Source organism: Macrotis lagotis, chromosome 1 (genome assembly GCF_037893015.1).
Source record: "Macrotis lagotis isolate mMagLag1 chromosome 1, bilby.v1.9.chrom.fasta, whole genome shotgun sequence".
NCBI lineage: Eukaryota > Metazoa > Chordata > Mammalia > Peramelemorphia > Peramelidae > Macrotis > Macrotis lagotis.
In genome coordinates, this window is record NC_133658.1 from 882,766,927 (window position 1) to 882,784,568 (window position 17,642).

The 17,642-nt window shown below is 44.6% G+C and overlaps 1 protein-coding gene across 2 annotated transcripts in view; it reads left to right on the forward strand.

Moving 5' to 3' along the window:
• CASZ1 (castor zinc finger 1) overlaps positions 1-17,642 on the forward strand; it is a 242,534-nt gene that overhangs the window by 34,011 nt on the left and 190,881 nt on the right. For both annotated transcript variants that reach the window (XM_074218472.1, XM_074218474.1), the window contains exon 2: positions 9,909-10,059. The gene's annotated coding sequence lies outside the window, so the exon portion shown is untranslated. The remainder of the gene's footprint in view (positions 1-9,908; positions 10,060-17,642) is intronic.

Consider the following 17,642-nt stretch of genomic DNA (forward strand, 5'->3'; position numbering starts at 1 on the left):
CAGAATCAGTGTTCTCTTCATTGTACCATATTGAACAGTGAAGCGTCTTAACCAGGGTCCACTCAGCTAATATGTGTCAGAGGTGAACCTCGAGCCAAAGTCTTCCCAGTTCCAAGGGTTAATTCTCTTTCCATTATCTCTTGCTGGCATCCAGTAGGCACTTTAGTTTATTGATTGATTGGTGTCCCTGACTCTAAGCCCAGCTCTTATTGTACTGTCACGCTCTGTCTCATGGATGGGAATGGACAGAGAGAGGAGGTTGTAGGGGTCTATTAGGGAGGGTGTAGGTACCAGTTCAAACTTCTTGAAGATGAGAACCAGAGTTGACAGGAGATCAGGACAAGAAGGGGACTTGAGGGAGATGGAGCTGTGGGATACCCAAGAGGGATGATGGCAGGTTTGTGAATATGGAATGTGAGGACAGGATCCCTGTGAGGCAATACCTGGAGAGAAGATCCAACATAGTTGAATTCAATCATTTTGCTCATCGAATGAGAGTCATTAGCTGTACCTTCTGCCCCCACTGGAGTCAAACAGGAAAGAAAAGGGAATGGAGTGATTTGTCCATTCCCCTCCTTGCTCAGACTCATGGTTGACTTCATCATTGCTGGCGCTGGAGAGGGGGAGCAGCCATCCAAGGCGTGGGCAAGACAGATCCCCAAAGTCAACGCCAGCTCTGCTGATGTGGCCCTTTAGGCTTACAGCGGCTCATAAAATATGGCTCAGATTTTCATTACGGACTCTATCGATTATCTTCTGGGACGGATGAATTATAGAGAACATTAAATTAAAAAAAAAGAAAGAAAGAAAGAGAGAGTGGAAATATCTGAATGAGTTTGGGTGGTCGATGGTAGAAAGGGCTGAGCCGTCAGCCCTGTTCCACCTCTGAGTGCCTAATGGCCGGGATATTTGGGGGGCTGCCTTTCAGACCTTCTGGAGACTTGAGGTCTTGTTCAGCTGGGTCCTCTAAGAGGGATTGCCTTCTTCCCAAACTTCCAAGTTCTACCCCTCCTTCACCAGGACGGTGGAGTTCTTGAAGCCATCCCAGGATCTTAGAAGGCATCTGGGAGGTCATCCACTCCCACCCCCCTCATTTTACAGATGAGGGAACTGAGGCCTGGAAAAAGTCTTCCTCTCCAGAAGGAAGGCTGGGTGTTCTGTGAGTTCACCCTTTTATCCTGTACTGTCTGAAGCACAGGGATAAAAGAGCCAAATTGGATCCAAAGAGCTTTTGGTTTAGAAACGAGCCCTTTATCTCATCCCCTTTGATCTGAGTCTGACTTTATCTAATGTTTAATAAATGCTGATTTCATTGATTGAGTCTCATTTTTTTCTAACTCTCATGACTAGGATAGGGGGTGGTTTTTAGGAAGCAGGGAGAGGAATGGGTTAACCAATGCTCTCCATAGCTTTTCCAACCTGCCACCATCTTGGTTGAATGAAATTAAAGGTCTTTCCACTGGTCCCCATTTCCCCTGGATTGGGGACTCTGCCTTTCCCTGATGGCCTTCCTTGGTCAGGAAGGAATCTTCTGGCCCTAAACTGGATGGCCAGGGTCCTCCTTTAGCAGAAAAGCCCTGTACGTGCCCCCTGGCATGTATGCCCTCTCCTTTGCCCCCTCCTGCTTGTTCCATCCAATTTGCCCTCACTGCCTCTGAGGAATTCTCTGTTTTCTTTTGTAAGATCTGGGAAAAATGCAGCTGGGTCCCTCCCCACCCCTTGTTCCCAACCCACAGTGATGCATGTGTCAAAATCTGTTCTAGAAAAAATGCACAGTACCCCCCCACACACACACCCTCTTCTCTCCTGGTACCTCCAGTTTCCGAGGGTAGACCCAGCACCCCAGTATCTGTCTAGGTTTTATGTGTCTTTTTCTTTCTTTTCTTGGCCTAGGTTTTAAAATTCTTATTTCTGAGATTAGGAGTAGGGAAAGACCATAGATCAGATTCAGAACTAGGAAGGATTTTGGAGACCAAGTGAGCAAAACTCCCTCATTTTTTTAACCTGATGAAGAAACTGAGGCTCAGGGAGGTATGACTTGAGGACAAATTTAGAGTTGGAAAGGACCTTCGGGTCATCTAGTCCACCATTGTCCACGTGAGGAAATTGACCCAAGGTTGCCCAGGGAGCAGGTGGCCAAGCTGGGAATGGACCCAGATTCTCTGACTCCGGGGAGAGGAGGGCAGTCAACCCTTAGGATGGGGGCCCAGAGAAAATGGCATCACCTGTTATGCAATAGCCTGTGGAAGCACAAGTCTGGGAGTGTTGAAACCCCTCCATGCGTGTGTGGGTGTATATATATGTCTACTGGTGTGTATGTATATAACCATGTGTTCCTGCAGCCCGGACCTGCCGTGTGGTCTTTGAGGTCTAAGGTGGGGAGGGGAGGGGGGGAAGAGGAAAGGGAAAGTCCCCTCAACCCCCCAAAGGTACAGTTGGCTGGTGGGTCTTGGTGTTTTCTGAGGGTGTTCCCACCAAGCCTCTCTTTTCCTTACTGACTCAAATTCCCCACCCCCACAGGTCCACCTCGCCCTGGCTTCACCTGGGCGAATGCAAAAAGGTGGTGGTTTCCATGGATACCCATCTCCCTCGGTTGACACGCCCTTTTCTGTATAACTCAGTTCCCTAGAGTTGATTGTTTTTGGCAAACAGCTCTGTAAACTCATCCAACAATTAAAAAGGGGGAGGGGAAGGAGAGGAAAGAGACAGACAGACAGAGAGAAGAGAAACAGGGTAGAGAGAGAAAGGAGGAGAGAATGAGAGAGAGAGAGAGACTGGTGATGTTCTCCTCCAGATGATCCCAACCCATCCTACCTAGTTCCATCCCTTAGGAAGGGTAGGTACCCTGGACCCTTATGAGGTGAAACCTCAAAAGATCAAAATTGACTTCTTTTTGTTTTTTTCCTTTTCTTCTTAGACTGCCAAGAAATTCTGAAAATCAAAAATTTCACATATTTTCAAGGAGACCCCATTTTCTTCTCTCTTCTCCCCCTTCTAGTCTAAAGGAGCCCCATTCATTTAGGCAATGGAGCTGGCTCCTGGGGGCGGTCTAGGATGGACAGATGCCAACTTGGACTGATTTAAATATTTTCTCTGCTCTTGTTTTTGTTAATTATGTATGTGTTTGCTCTGTTTGTGTATCATCAAAATACCCACTGCGCTGGGCGGACCCATCGTAGGCTGTGTGAGATCACAGAGGAAAAATGCAATGAAAAACACTTTCATGCTACAACACGTCATAGAGGATTTTTGTATTAAGATGTGGATTTTTTTTATTGTTTTTTTTTTCTCCTTACCCCTTTCCATACAGACCTGAGAATTGGGCAACACATATATCTGGATTGTTTCCCCCTGTAGTTCATAGAACCCGCCATCTTTGGGGCTCCTTTGTCCATCTCATACCTATTCCTCTCCCATCTCCTCTTGATAGTGGAACCTCTGGGGCATGATGGCCATAGCCCACCCCAACTACAAATTCCAATTGAGCAATCTACCTCTCTTGGCCCCCAGAATCCTCCCTGGTCTTCTAGGCTTAAGAATTGTATGATTTCATCGGGTAGAATAAGGGACTTTAGAAATTAGTAGTGTAGTACCCTCATTTTACTAAAAGGAAAACTGAGGCCTGCGGAATTAAAGAGACTTATCTCCACTCTCTGATCAGTCTCACTGTCCCTATTTCCTGACCAGAGCTCATCTCCTCTAGTCTACTGTTATATATCAGAGAGAGCTCTGGATTTGGAGTTAGAGGATCTGTGTTCACATCTCTGCTACAACCTCTTGAAAACATCATTTAACTTCTCTGGGCCCTATTTTCCTCATTTATAAAACAGGGCATTGTACTCCAAAGTCTTGAAAGTCCTTTCCAGTTCTTTCCTTTGTGTTTCTGAGGTAATCATAGGTCTCAGTTTCTTCCTTTATAAAATGGGGGGGAGATAGATGACCTCTAAGGTTTTACTAATCTGGTTCAGAGTGGGCACCATTTTTTCTTAGCTTCGTAAGAATAGAGCTCTATCCATTGGGGCTGCCCACTGCCTAAGGGGACACTAGAAAGGAGAGAAAAGTGAAATCCTAAGCCACTGCTCTAGTGGATGAATGGGTGGTGGGGAGAGTCTGCAGGCAAGCACTTAACCAAGAAGCTGTTTGATTTCCAGAACCATCAACCCACCTCCCAGCAAACAGGTTGGCCCAATCCCAAGCATCCTGGGGAATAAGGCATGCATGGGAATTGCCTCTACCTTTAATCCCATAGGTTATCTAGTAGCTTGATGACGATTAGGTAGTTGCTGATCTTGGGAATCACATCGATGAATGGAATGGCTTGTCCCTGGGTCATGAGCAAAAAATGATAGGGACTGCAGAGGCCCGGGCTTGGAAGAGCCTGGCTTTTAGGATAAGGGATTTCACTGGGATTCTGACTCAACTTGGATTTTAGGATTTCAATGAATTCTGATTCTAAGCATGGCCTAGTTCAAGCCTGGTGATCATTACTAGCTCTGGAGAGATAAGAAGGAAGAGGAGAAAGGGGGGGTCAACCAAGATAAGATCATAAGATCATCTTTGGCAATCATCCTTTCCAATTCTCTCATTTCACAGATTGACTAGTTAAGTCATTCATTCAGCAAGCCCTTGGTAGGCTCTAGAGACACAAAAGTCAAATATCAAGCCAGTTCCTGCCTTCCAGGAGCTTACATTCCAATGGGTTAGGATGACGGGTCTAAAACACACACACACACACACACACACACACACACGAAAATACAAAATATGTCCAAGTATTTTAGGTGCTAAATGACACTAGGAAATGGGGAAATTTGGAAGGAAGCACATCTTGGAGGTGGTGCCATTTGGGATGAACCTCAGAGATGGAGAGGAGGAAGGAGAACATTTTTAACACGGGAGGAGAACCTGTGCAAAGTCACAGAGGTAGAAGATGGGATGCTGTGAACCAAAAATAGAAGCCAATTTGGATGGAGTATGGATGAGGAAGTGAGGTCTGGGCAGTGGAAGTGACTCTCCTACGTAGTAGTAAGTAGCGTATTTCATACAATTTAGGATCTGGAGTTAGGATTATAGAAAAGGATGAAGCTCGTCCTTTCCTTCTGTTGTAGAATTTCAGAGCATGGTCAGGAAATGAATGAATGAATGAATGAATGAATGTATATCATTTATTAGGCACTTACTTTATCCCAAACTCTATGCTCAGTTCTGGGGATCCAAATAGAAAAAGAAGACACTCCAAAAATCTCAGTCTAGTTGGAGAAGACAGTCTATGTGGGAGAGCGCCAATATAGACCAAAGGTCTAGATAGGGCTACAGGTCCCAGGGGTGAAAGATATAGCAAGACCCAAGAGGCCAAAAATGCACCTTCTTGGCTCTCTTCAGGGCCTCTCAGCCCAGAGACTCATCCTGTTTATTTGTGTATCTTTTGGCGGAAGCTGCTGATGCCATAGGCAAGGCCCCATTCCCCCAGGGCCTTGATGCCTATGGCCCGGTTAGGTAAGTAGGTCAGGATATTTGATTGGGGACAGTCCCTAAGGAAGGCCCCACCCTAGCCTTTACACTTCATAAATGTATGAGTCCAGGAGGGATACTCACCTTCAGGACAGGGGGATGGCAGGACTTCTGGTGGTTTGGACACGCCTGCTCTTGGGTCAACTGCTTGTCAGAGCTCCGGCATTCCTGATGGCCCAGTCAGACCTCTTTTGCTGGAGGCAGCCCTGGATGGAGGCCATCCCAAGTGTCTGTCTCACATATTCTGTAATTAGCTACTTCCTCTAAGAAGCCTTTCCTAATTTTCCCAGTAGTTACCTCGACCCCACCCCAACCCCATCCCTACAAATATCTCTTCATTGTAGGCCGTAAGCCCCTTAAAGGCCAGCCCCATCTCATTTGTGCCTTTGTATCACCAGGGCTGTAGGAAGGGTTTAATAAGTGCTTGCTAAAGGATCGGGTTGGGCATTTTGTTTTGTCTTTTTACTCTCTTTCACAATAAGTCTCCTAAAACTGGGGTCCTGCCATTCAGACCCTGCCCCCTTCCTTAGTCCTGGGACATCAGAACATCACAAGGGAATGTATGTTCTTTGGGGAAAAAAGGCGGCTGTTGCCTTTGCCTTGATAGTCTGTGTCATAGCTGGCACAGTGCCCCAAAATTCAGGAATGACTTGACTTGAGTAACCTTTCTGAGGGTGAGAAAGGTGCAAATGGCTTTGATTTCCATGGTCTGGTCTTGGGCGGGGGGGCATCATCTTTAGGTAGTCCAGAAGGAAATCCACAATGGAGTCTCGTTCATTTTTTTAAAAGTCCTTTTAATTTCTAAAGCACAGCCCTCGGGTGGACTCCAGGGAGACCTTTAGGGCAAGACGTCTTTAAGCTGATAGAGTTGAGGGGGTCTGTGAATTTGGACGAGGAAAAGAAATGACATCTTTATTTTCTCAAACTTTTGCTTTCTTTGTAATTTCTATGGATTTTATTTTATGCATTTAAGGGCATTATTCTGAAAAAAGGGTTTATAGGCCCAACCTGCATCCAGATGGAACTCTTTGTTCAGGAGTGAGATGACCAGGGAGGATCTCGTGGGAATTCCAAGCTGACAGACCGTGAGGCTCGGTCCAGAGAACTGAGTCTCCTAGTGCCCTCCACATCCCCATTAAAGTGTTTTTTCCTCTTTTTTAAAGAAAAAAAATTCCCAAACTGGAAAACAAAGGAAATTCACTTCCCCCAAATCACACGAAACTCACATTAGGGGCTTGGCCAGAATCCATGGAAACCAGGAAACCCCACTGTTAACCCTGTGGTGTAGTGCAGGGTGGGGTGGGACCCTGGGGCCTTAGCTGGACCATCTCTTCCATCTTGGTGGGGTTCCTTAGGGAAGGAGTTGAAGTGGGATTGTCCCCAAAGGGATGGGTGGGTGGGTGGGTGGGGAGGCGGCAATCTGGATTTCTTATTCTGGAAGAGCCAAGGCCTATTCCTGATCTGAGCCTATGGTTGGGGAGACATGACCTGTGCCCCTGCACCCAATCCCTTGAATACAGGAGGCCAGTTTTCCTCCCCTGGGAGGCCCAGGGGCTGGGAGGGTCAGGGTGAGTGGGGGAAACCTAACCTGCCTGGCAGCTGCCTACACCATGCCATGCTGTGACGTCAGCACCAGCCCCGCTCACCCACTTTGGGAAACAGACAGATACTGGGGATGCCGCAATCACCCCAGTGTGCAGGGCTGAAATACAGGAGCCAGAACCCGAGCCAGAGTTTCAGTCCTGACCTTTCATGTGTGATGCCAGCTGCCAGTGGAGGGTGGGTGGGGGTGTGAGAGCCTCCCTTTGGCTGGCGGCCTCCCCCCACCCCAGTCCACACCTCACAATCCCATGCAGGTTGACCTCTGGGAGTAGAGTCCCTGGGCTAGGGGAGCCAGGGGACGAGTGGTGGTGGTAGAGCTTTGAATGCCAGCACTAATTTTTTGGGGGGGGGCAGGCCAAAAATATTTACAGGTCTGAAGTTGAAACACAAACAGGAAAAGCCCTTTAAAAAACTGAGTTGTAGTGGATATTCAAAACAGGGATTGCCATGGAAACACCACAATATTTGCTTAAATTGACACAAAGGCTGCCAGTAGCAGGGCAGTGACTTTCTTTGGCAGAATGTTTTTGACCTGACACCTCTCAGTACAAATCCCTCTCGATAGCCCCTTTTAGGAGTGTGTTTGTGTGTGTCTGTGTATGGGGTATTTTGTGTGTACCTGCATTGTGACAGTGTATGTGTGAGCAAGTGTGTATGAATGAGTCCATATTTATGTGTTTTATGAGTTTGTGAGTGTGTTGGTGTGTGATTGGACGTATACGAATAATGGTGCAAGTGTGAACTAGTGTGTGTGAATGTGAATCTGTGTATGTGAATGTGAGCATATAAGTATGATTGACTGCGTATACCTGAGTGTGTGTATATGTGACAATATGTGTAATAGTATGTGAACAAGTGTGTGAGTGTGAATCTGTGTTCGTGTGTGTGTGTGTGATTAAGTTTCTGTGCGAGTATAAGCATGAAAAAGTATGCTAGTTGTGAGAATCTGCATGTATGTGTGTGATTGAAGATATGATGAATAATTCAGCACCAGAGGGGAAGAGGGGGAGAAAAGAAATTGAGCCCACCTCTTCCAATGGCCTCTTTCCGGGCTCAGGCCTGCCCCTCAAGCCAGGAGCAGAGTGTAGAAGGTACCCATCTTCATTTGGAAGTGTTCATTTTTTCCTAGCTATTCTGAAGGAAAGGGGGAACCAAGACCAAGATAACAATTTGGGGAAACAGAGGCCCTTGGAAATTTATGATCTTGCCCCAAATTATGTAGATGTGAATGGTAAATGAGAAGTGAGTTGGGCAGAGGTAGATGTGAAGCTGGCCAAGATGGTGGAGGGGTGTGTGTATGTGTGCGTGTGCATGTGCGTGTGCATGTGTGTGTGTGTGTGTGTGTGTGTGTGTGTGTTTGCACATATTGGGGAAGGGGGGCAGAGTATGGAATCACCAATCTAGTTTCCTTATCCTCATTTCAGTCCCTCCAACATTTGGAATGTATGAGCTGACCTCTGTCCTGATCTCATCTCTACCCACCTCCCTGGCTTCCTTTCAGTCTAAACTAAAATCTCATCTTCTACAGGAAGCCTTCCTCCCCGGTGCTCTTAATTCCAATGCCTTCCCTCTGTTAATTATTTCCTATTTAGCCTGTATTGAGCTTGTTTTCTACGTATTTATTTGCTCATTGTCTCCTCTAATAGAGTGTAATCTCTGTGAGGGCAGGGGCTGTCGTTTGCCTTGTTTTGTATCCCTAGCTCTCGTCACAATGTCTGGTACATCACAGGTTCATAATAAATATTCATTGATGAATAGGTTGGGTAAATGTGGATTGATTCGATAGGTTAGGTGTCAGCTTAATGATCCAGACTGGGGATATTCCAGTAACCTCCCATTTGGATTGCCTGCCTCCAGTCTCCCTCCTCTCCAATCAATTTTCCAATTCCAATGATATCCTAAAACTCAGAGGAATGAACATGTATCCTAGTTCATCACCTTCTGTAGTACATTAGTACAAAATACAAAGGCCTCATCTGTCTTTTATCACCTTCCAAAATCTGTCTTCTGCCTCTTCCCAAACTAATTTCATACTGGTCAGCAGCTGACGCATGTCTTTGGCCAGTTGGTCTCCTTTGTCTAGAAAATGCTCTCCTCCTCATCCCCTTTTGTAGAGTCCCCTAGCTTCCTTCAAAGACGTCTCTACTTGAGGACTTTAATTTCTACAAATGCTAGTGCTCTCTTAGAAATTACATTTATTCCATTATATGTAGGATTCATTTTATTTTCTGTCCACATTTAAACATTTTTTTTTGTTTTATCCTTCAACCGCCAGCACCTTTGTACATAGCAGTCGTTTGTTGAGTCGAACTGCTTCTAGAGAGACCACTGGCCTTATGGCAAGATCTGTTCACTTGAAATCTGCTGGTTTGTTCTCAAGCTGGGCTCCCCCCCCCCCCCGGGATCTTACGTAGTAGGTGCTTTGGGTTGAATTAGGCATTGTACATGATTGCTCTTCTCTGTTGGAGGTTGGAGGGGATGTGTGGGTGGGTGACACAAGTTCTTACTTGATTAGGCTATTAATGTTTACCCTTGATTGGCTCATGCATTGGGTGCCAAGTCTCTATCGCCCAAAGCATTGGAACCCTAGACCTTGATGCTGGGTTATCGACTGAGATTTCATGAAACTCACACTCTATTAGCTGGTGGGCGTTCAGGACCCTGGGATCTCTCAACCCATTTCATGGGTTGATTGTAATGTAAATGTCCCCATGCCCCCATTGTCTTGACTTCACCAGTAATATCCACAGCATGGAGCACCAACATTCTGTTCTTTTTTGTTGTTGTTCGTACAGGACCAACAGACTCCGCTGATTGAAGGCAACGATCTCTCCTCCTCCCATCTCCCTCTCTGCTTATAGTCACCAGCCCCTCCTTGCCAAGGGGAACAAGAAAAACCCCAGCAGGTTGGAATGGACTTCAGACCCTGGCCCTTCTGGATGCAAGGTAGCGACTCCCTGATCTAGCCAGGGCAACTCTTGGGGAAAGGGGGGGGGCAAAGGCACATTTTGGGAAACTTCCCATCGGTGGGAATGGAGAAACTGGGCAATGGATTTTTCATGGGGTGGAACCCTAGAATCTTGTCTTGGTGGGCTCAAGATGACTTAAGGAACTTTTCATGAGAGGCTATAACCAAAGCAGCATGTTAGGTGTGATAGGCAGGCAACCCAGTTCTGTAAAAGAAAATCCACTAAAGTGGGAGTTGTGGGACGTGAGTTCTAATTCTGATTTAACTTCATAAACTGTGTAAACTTAGACAGGTTACTTAGTAAATATTTACTTTATTTCATTCAACCACTCATTTATACTTCCTGGGCCTTAGTTTCCCTGGCTGTGAAAAAAGGGAAATGGATGAAGTGGTTTTCAGTGTCCCTTTTCTGGCTATCGTCCTGTGATGAGATGAAAGAATATTGCCTTCTTTATAGGTGATTACGGGAGTGTGGAAGTAAGGAAACATGAATTGCAATCAGGGGTGTGCTAGTAAATGTTTAACTACCGGCTTTCAGGGCAAGGGGTGGGGTGTGCATGGGAAATATATTCCATCCCATTTTAAAGTTTAATCTTGATTCTTATATTTTCTCTACCACTACCTTTCTTTTTTTCTCTTAGCATAATGTTTTGCATGTAGTTGCTGCTTAACAAACATTTATTGGCTGACTTTCTTAAGCCTAGATGATCAACAAAATAATAAATCAAGTTCTGATTTGCTGATTTCTGAGGTGTACAAAAACTCATGATGAGAATATAGCAGTCAACTCTTGGAAACAGGTTTGAGCTGCCTCCAGCACAGCCTGGCTGCCCTGTTAACTCTCTGGGATCCTGGGTGGCTCAGCTGTGGCATTCCAGATTCAGACCTCTCTGGGACTTTAGAGGACTTTTAGTCTACTGTACCATTTTATAGATGGATGAAAGACTGTAGTAGATGGTCTGACTCTGACAGTCCATGATTTCCCAAGAGCCAGAAAAGGCTTGAAATTTGGGGTGAACTCTTAACTCTTCTTTTCTGATCTATATAAATCACTATTAATGAATAAAAATAATGGCTGGTACTCATATGGTACATGAAAGTTTACATATATTATCTTAAATTTTTAAAATTTATTTTATTCTAAATTCTTAAGAAATAGAGAAAGCTTTTTCATAGCGTAGTAAAATAGGAAAAAAAGATGGTAACATATATACACAAGCATGAACACATACATATACACATATGTGCATATATACATATATACATACAAGAACCAACCACTCAAATATAATGATGTCATTTTGGTCTTCTTTAGTAACAAAGGACAAGGACTAACCAATATATAAATATATACATACAAACACACACACACACACACACACACACACACACACACATTTCCAGGAGTGCCAGGAAGTTTGAATAAGATTATTTATATGTATGTGTATATATGTATATATATATACATATATTAGTTTGAATAAGATTATTTATATGTATATAAATAATCTTATTCAAACTTCCTGGCACTCCTGGAGATAGGTGCTACAAAGATCCCCATTTTGTTATTCCATCATGTCCAGCTCTCTGTGACTACATTTGTTTTAGTTTTTTGAAAGAGATGTTGAAGTGGTTTGCCATTTCCTTCCCCAGCTCATTTTATAAGTGAGTAAACTGAGGCAAACAGAATGAAGTGACTTGCCCAGGATCACACATCTGGGGCAGCATTTGAACTCAGGAAGATGTGAGTCTTCCTGAATTCATGCCTGATGCTCTATCTAGCAACTGTCCACCCCTATTTTATAGATGACAAAATTTGGGACTTGGAGATGAAATCATGTTACTTGGTGATCCCAGAGTTAGTATCTGGGGTCCATTCCAGCAGGCCACGCCCAGGTTTGACCATCTTGGGCAACTATGTGCTTGAGTCTGGTGATATAAATGAGGAGGCAACAACAGTCAATTTTCCTGCTAATTAGGAAATTCTTTCTCAGATCTGATCCAATGCATCGAGCATTTATTACTATTAAGCTCTTTTTTCTGGGTTGTCTGTAAAATGGGGACATTGGATTAAATGACCTCTAAAGTCACTTTGAGTTCTGAATCTGAGGTCACCTCGAGCACTGGTGCCACAGATGAGGAAATTAAATTGTAGTAACATATCCAAGGATCACTGTGAGTTAACCAGGATTGGAATTAGGGGTATGCTTAGAGGTAGCTCCCAAGAGCTGACTACTACATTTTCATCATATACCTCAGAAATCAGCAAATGCTACAAATCAAATTTGATTTATTGTTTTGTGAATCATGTCAGCTTAATAATTAAAAGTAATCTTTGACTTCCAGGAGTTTATACTCTGTCAAAAGAATACAATATTGGGTCATAGATCTTAGGCATGAGGGGACTAGTCTAAACCCCACATTTTGCATTTGTGGAAACTGAGGCCCTTGAAAGTTTGGGATCTTGTCCCAAATTGTGTAGGTTGGAATGGTGAAGCCAGATCATGAATAAGTAGAAAAATGTATATGAAGTGCTTCCTGTGTTCTAGATATCTGTTAAAGCTCTGGAAATACAGTTAAAGAAGAGGGAAAAGTCTCTGTCCTCAGGGGAAAAGTAAAAAGGATGTTTTTTAAAATCAGGAAATCACAAGGTTGGTAAGCAGGGATCACGGGACAATTAAGATGTCTATGGGCATTGCTGAGGGCAGCAGAGGTAGGATGGGGTTGGGATCAACCAGTCAAGATTAGGACCTGCTGTGATGGTCCTGGGGACGCTATCCCTCCATGTTGGCCGTGATGATCATCCTAGCTCAGTGAAAAAATGGAAGAGCCATTAGAATGTCCTTTGAGGCAGACATGAAGCTAACTACCAACCTAATGCCAGTTCAGGACAAGAGAATATTGATGCCATCCATTAAACCACCAGTGTACCCCCCCAAGGCTAGGGATTGCAATGATACCGTTGGTTAAGACATAGGTCCCCCTCAGAGACAGCTCTTTTGTTTTTGAATGACTCTTAATTGATTATAAATAGATTATTTATTAATTCATTAATTAGATTGCCTCAAGGTCTTGAGGAAAGTCTCATTGAGAGAGAGTTCCTGAGTCTTTAGGTGCTAGTGGGCCAGGGGGCCTGGGATTGGTGTAGTGGCATTTCTTTCTTAGCCAAAGGAGAACCTGAAGGTTAAGTGGAGGACACTGATCCTGTTCCTGTGTGTCCTAGCCTAGAGTTGGCATCCTTGGTTCTCCCGCCCCATGGGCGCCAGGGACAGGTGTGTCTCATCCCCTCCCACTGTCATTTGGGCTCAGAGACTCTGGACTTTGGACTTGTAGGGAGGAATCATGTTGAGAAATGGGTGCCCAGGTGCCCATTCAAGCTAGAGCTTTGGCATATGTCTTCCTGGATGGGCATCAGTCGTCCGGTGGGGAGCGCCACCTTGGGGAACAGTGAGACCGGTCAATAGACCCTACAGCATCCAGGTGGAATTTTGCAAATTAGATGCAAAATAGACCAGCTGAGGGCTACACCATGTTATAAATGAGAGTAGGGTGGGGTGCCTAGAGACAGGGAACATCTACTCAGAAGCAGGACTCATAGGAGCAGGACAGGACCCCTAAAGTTTTTTCCTCATTCTTTCTATTTATCTCCCAGAGGGCTGTGATCTGCAGAGGAATGAATGGACGTTTCCTTTGGGTGGGTCTAATCTCCACTGAGATTTTCCTGTCATTCATTCAGTTAAATTAAATTTCTCCCATAGGTCAGAGTTCATGCATTTGCTAGAGATTCAGAAGTATCTCTTATACTGATTCTAAGGAAAATAATACCTAAATAACTCCACAGTCATTAGAGAGACTGAGAAGGCATTTAGGCAAAGTATTGTCAAAAATATGAGAAGAGAGGGGGCACATTGGCTTGGTGAAGCAGTCAAAGATGGCTTCATGGAGGAGGTACCAGCTATGTTCAAAGCATCCTGATGTTATTGTCATCATATTTGACCTTGAATGAAGAGGGAAGACCCTTACCTGATGGAGATTTGGGGAGGTGGGGATTTGAGGAAAGACTCAGACATGATGAGAATGGGGGATGAAGAGTGGTCCACTTTGCCTGGCTAGTACAACAGATCTGGAGAAAAATAGTCTGAGATATGGCTGGAGAAGGTTGGGCATGAGGAATTGGAGCCTGGTGGTGGAGGACCAAAAATGGGGAGGGGTATGCTGAATGGCAGAATCAGGAATTAAACAGATCCTGATAGGCTAAGCTACTAGACACGATAAGATGAAGGTTAATGGATGTAAATGTAAAGTTTTATATAAGACGGAAGGTTAATGGAGGTAAATGTAAAATTTTACTCTTGGGTTCAAAAATTCAATTTCCTTTAAAATAAAAAAGAAATAGCTAGATTATATGGAATTTTAGTAAGTGTATAGACGAGATATGGCACAGTGGGGTGATCATATGATTTGGCATTTGGATTCAAATTCTCACTCTGCCATTTACTACCAACGTCGGGTACAGGGACTGGGCTGTGATTTTACCAATGCAGGTGGGCACTTTCTATTTCCACTTACAGGTTTAGAGCATTACCTAGACACTGATAAAGCTGTGTTTAGGGTCCCATACACAGATAGGGTCAGAAGTAGGACTTAAACCCAAGTGTTCCTAACCCCAAGGTTAGCTGCCCAGTCCTCATGGGCCACATCACAAACTTCCCTGGGTCTATAAAATAAGATGGGGCAGGGGGAGAGACTAGATGACTTCTAAGGTCCCTTACAGCTCTTACTCCATGACTGTGGTCCTGTCGCAGTTCCATATGAGTTAGGGTGATAAAGTGGGGCAAGTGGGTGGCACAGTGGATAGAGCAGTGACCCTGGAGTCAGGAGGACCTGAGTTCAAATGCGTGTGACCCCGGACAAGTCACTTGGCCCTGATTGCCTTTTTTTAATCTATTTTTAAAAGGTGGGAAAGCATACCAGAAAGTGAATTCCACCTCAGACTCCTTTTGAGACACATGATATCTATTCTGGACACTGTATTCTGTTTAATTGTGGGTGCCATATTTGAGAATGGACATGGATGTTTGAGATGCTACAGAGGAGGGCAATGGGGATGATGAAGGGCCTCAAGTCTATTCTTGAATTCTCCAGGGGACAGATGTAGGAGATTGGGGGAGGAGCATTTCAGAGAAGCAAATAAAGACCAGATATCAGGAAAATCATACAAAGGATGGGTGTTGCCCCCAAAGGGAAATAGGCTGCTCCAAGAACTAGTAGGTTCCTCCTCACTTAAACAGAGTCTGACAGTCTTTTTGTCTTGTATTTTGGAGAAGGGATTCTTTGTGGAAGCAAGGTACTGTGGGAAAAGTATCAGCTTTGGAGTTTTGACTGTGACCAGTCAATTTCTGGCTCTAGGCCTCAGTTTCCTCCTCTGTAAAATGAGGAGATCACTGAGGCCCCTTTGAGCTCTGAGACTCGGTGACCTTGAATGCCAGTCCAGGAACTTAGGCTTCATTTGGTGGGCAATGGGAAATGGAGGAGAAATGGGATGCCAGGGATCACTTTAGGAGGATTATGTGGGCAGCAGCAGGAAGACTCCTTGGCCTGGGCAAGAAAGCAGGGGCATCCATGCCAAGAGAGGTTCAGGGAGAGGGAGGAGGAAAGGGTCAGATGAGACACAAGTTGGAATGAGGGGCTTCCTTGAAGTTGCATGTAATGTCCCTGAGTTCCCTAAAAAGATAATTTTTGGTGTGTGTGTGTGGAACCAGAAAAGAAAGTCTCATCAAAGCCTAACCCTCTACCCCTGCTCCCAAGCAGTCAAATTAACCAACCTTCCCCCAAGCCCCCCCAATAAAAAAGACTAGCACCCCCAATGAAGAGATAATTGCTTCCTGTCCTGCTGTATTATGTCAGGGTTTTTTTTTTTTGCTTTGTTTTCTACTTTCCCTGGACAAAACATGCCCATTAGTTTTTCCTTTTCTGATGTTTCCATTCCTCATGATTCCCCAGGGCTAGGGCAACGTGGGAATTCATACCTGGCAGAGGCTGTGGGCTCTCTGGCTCCTCTGGGATTTCTCTCCTGGCTCTTTAATGAAGCTTAGAAAAGGCTGGTGGCAACTCCAGTGGGGGCTGGGCAATGTGGCTGTGCTCCGTGGTCCAGTTTCCTGTAACTGTGCCACGGGTGGCCTGGCTTTCCATTTGATGACTTCATATCTCCATACAATCAACCCTATGTGACCATAAACCCAGGTAGCAGAAGGTGAGTTGTGGCCTAGAAGTGTCCAGCCTCACCTCCAGGGAGGACTGGATTGGGCATCTGAAGATCTGGGTTCAAATTTGCTTGGAATTGAGGGGTGGCTAGGTGGTGCAGTGGATAGAGCACCGGCCCTGGAGTCAGGAGTACCTGAGTTCAAATCTGACTTCAGACACTTAATAATTACCTAGCTGTGTGGCCTTGGGCAAGCCACTTAACCCCATTGCCTTGCAAAAAACCTTAAAAAAACAAAAGGAAAGAAAAACCAAATTTGCTTGGAATTGACCAAATTATTGGACCTGTGATCTTTATTGGGAATTCCCATGAGATGTCCAGGTTCCCTCAGCCACGCTAGACTTGAACTTGAGAGCCAAGAACTAAGAGGCTTCAAGTCCAGCCATCTTCTCTAGCCACCCTGACCATAGATGGGTTATGAGCCAGCAGGAAGTGGTTTGGCAAGTAGACTCTTAGAGTTGGGTCATCTGGTCCAGTCTGGCCTTGACTTGAAGCTCATTTCCCTTCTGAAGAGCTGTAATTGTGAGTTTTTACTGTTTCTACATCCAATTTTGCATTCACACTTTTCCCCTTTACATTAAGCCAAAACTATCTCTTCATGATTTCCATCCACTACTCTTAGTTCAGTCCTCTGATGCCCACCCTTTAACTACTTGAAGACATTTCTCTTCCCATGGCTAAGCATTCCAAATTCCTTCAACCAGACTGGTCTCAAGGTCCTCCACCATGTTGTTGCTTTCCTCCAGTCAATTTTGTCTTTACTTAAAATAATGAGCATTTAAACCCTTGAAAATCAGCAAAAGCTTCAGATCAGGGCTTGGTCTGTTGCTTAGTGGATTAATTTAGACTAGAGAAGGTGGTGGGAAGAAAGTGTTAATAATGCAAATTAAACTTAAAAGTGGGTCCTGTTTTTCCTAAATATTGGTTGTTAAACATATGGTCATTCTTAAGTGGTGAAAATGATAATAGCTTTCTTTTATTTATTTGGTTTTTTTTAAAGTTTTAAGGTTCTTTGGTTACCTTCTCTCACTTGACCTTCCCAACACCCCAGTGAGGTATCTGCTACAGGTGACCTCATACCGATTTTACAAATGAGGAAACTGAGACCCATTGAAAAGATGTAAATTGTCCGTGGTCTCACAGTCATCCACAGGGGTGCTCTCCTAACTCACAATGGAAAGAGCAGTGGACTTTGAGTGAGAAGATCTTACTTAGTTTTGTGTGACCATGGGGTTTGGGACTTCTCATCTTTCTCATATGTAAAATGAGAATTTGGGTTAGATTAGTTCAAAGGCCCTT